This window comes from Capsicum annuum, unplaced genomic scaffold (assembly GCF_002878395.1).
Source record: "Capsicum annuum cultivar UCD-10X-F1 unplaced genomic scaffold, UCD10Xv1.1 ctg71209, whole genome shotgun sequence".
Taxonomy (NCBI): Eukaryota; Viridiplantae; Streptophyta; class Magnoliopsida; order Solanales; family Solanaceae; genus Capsicum; species Capsicum annuum.
Window position 1 is genome coordinate 1 of NW_025881018.1, and position 2,177 is coordinate 2,177.

Sequence of the window (2,177 nt, forward strand, 5' to 3'; positions counted from 1 at the left end):
GATGTACTTGGCCCTTTTTTATAGTATCTCCATGCTACTATTAAATCTTCTTTACTTAACGATGTGGGACTAAGTGAATCTTTCTGTATTGAGTATAACAAACTAACAATCATGAAAACTTAACAGTGTTTAACTCTGAAGCAGGAAACATGGGATTTATTCAGTTTAAATCAAAACTAACACATGAGATAAATAATCCTGTCATTTTTTTCCTCGATGATAATGTAAACACCATGATAGTACCAGAAAAAAGAGTTGGTAAGTCTGTCACACAACCATGAGACCATCTCTAGCCCAGCGGATCAGGCTGATAATGATTCTGAGAGTAGAGCTCCAGCAAAAAATTTTATGAGTCTGTCAGATAGCCACGAGATCATCTCAAGCCCAGCGGGCCTAGAACGATCATCTACGGCACCATGACCCAAAGGCCATGGAAACTGTTAATCACGCTCTAGTCTCATAGCCACGGGTTCATCCACGAGACTTGGATTCTGGTCTCCTTAGAAATCAAGAATCTAGCGGAACGAGCCTATAGAACAGATCCAGTTCAAGTAAGGTCGTGTCCGTTCATGTTGCTGCAACAACATATGAGTTGCTAGCTTATCGATGTGGGACACGAGGCGGGGTAAAAAATGTATTCAACTCTGCAACTGCCTCTATCAGTGGATAACTGCAAAAAAAATGTACAATTAATCCAGATTTGTATTTATATTAAAGTATCAAGTTAGAACAATTGAAAGAGATGATTTGTGTTTAACATTGCAATCGCATGTACAATTGAGACCGTGTGCTAAGCAACCAATGAGATGATAAAAAATTATACTTTGAATTGGGCAGGGGCGGCGTTTTACACAGGCCCCACTGCTTGGGCTGACCTTAGGCAGGCAACCCCTCTGGAGTGTGCAATGGCAGTCACCAGCCTAGGACATGAGCCTTCTTGATCGCCCATTGAACCCGTCCAGATAAGTATGTTTCATAAATGTCCTTGGCCCATTTATATAGTATCTCCCCTACTACTATTCTATCTTCTTCACTTGACGATGTTGGACTATTAGTGTTGCACAGTAGTAACTAGCTGCGGCATCACATGCCGGAGAAGAAATGAAGACAGACAAGAATGTTGCAGTTTAGTTGAATAGAAACTCCATATTGATGTGAAAAATGTTATATGCTTGTTTGCTTAGTTATAGTCAGGTGATATGAGCGAAAGAAATGAAGGGTAGTCGAGAATGATCCTCTACGGCTCCATGACCCCTGAAACGCCGTGGAGGCTGTTAATTAGGCTTTTATCCCATGGTCGCGGTTCATCCACCAGACTTGATTTCTGTTTTCCCTAATTTCTTGTACAAGTAAGATAATTAGGCTATTGTTACTGTTCTTGTGTTTTTGAATGCTATGTAACTTTTTCTTTTTGGTTACGAATCCTCCGTTCCACTGTCAGCGCACTAAGCGGTAGGAAACTGGCCACCATTCACTAGAGGTGAGAATCGAACCCCCAACCTCTTGCTTAAGGGGTGAGGTGTTGTACCACTAAGCGGTAGGAAACTGGCCACAGAATTTTCTCTGTTCACCAGAGGTGGGAATCGAACCCCCAACCTCTTGCTTAAGGGATAAGGTGTTGTACCACCACACCAACCCTTGTGGTTGCTATGTAACTTTTTCATGCTATTTGTTATGTCCACTTCTGCATTATACAACACCACACCAACCCTTGTGGTTGCTATGTAACTTTTTCATGCTATTTGTTATGTCCAGTTCTGCATTATTCTTTTTTTACTGCTTGATGTGAGGGATTACACTGGTTGTCATTGTTGTTAAACTGCTTTGATGTGTGCTACTAAAGCCGAGGGTCTTTCCGACAACCTCTTTACCTCCACAAGGCTGGGCGCTGAGAGCGATCATAGTTCCGTTGACATTCTCAACTAATCGTCATGCTTCACATTTACGTTCAACTCATGTCATCATCGTCCCAAAAAGTACAAAGAAAGAACCAAGATTGTCCAGTTCTATTCTACCTGTAGTTGAAATAGATATTGTCCTGAACCCTGCCTACTATGAGATCTGGTGAGGGGTGGGTAGCGTACATGCAGCCTTACCCCACCTTCTGAAGGTAGAGAGGTTGTTTCCGATGGACCCTCAACACAAGTAATGCATATTAAAATCAATAAAGGACGGCA

General features: G+C 41.9%; 1 non-coding gene and 1 pseudogene across 1 annotated transcript; both read right to left on the reverse strand.

Annotated features, from left to right (window-relative positions):
* Positions 1–351: 351 nt before the first annotated feature.
* On the reverse strand, positions 352–561 carry LOC124894191. Its single transcript, XR_007051050.1, has one exon. It is a non-coding gene; the product is annotated as a small nucleolar RNA U3 (small nucleolar RNA).
* A 281-nt stretch (positions 562–842) lies between these two features.
* On the reverse strand, positions 843–970 carry LOC124894190 (annotated as a pseudogene).
* Positions 971–2,177: the final 1,207 nt, after the last annotated feature.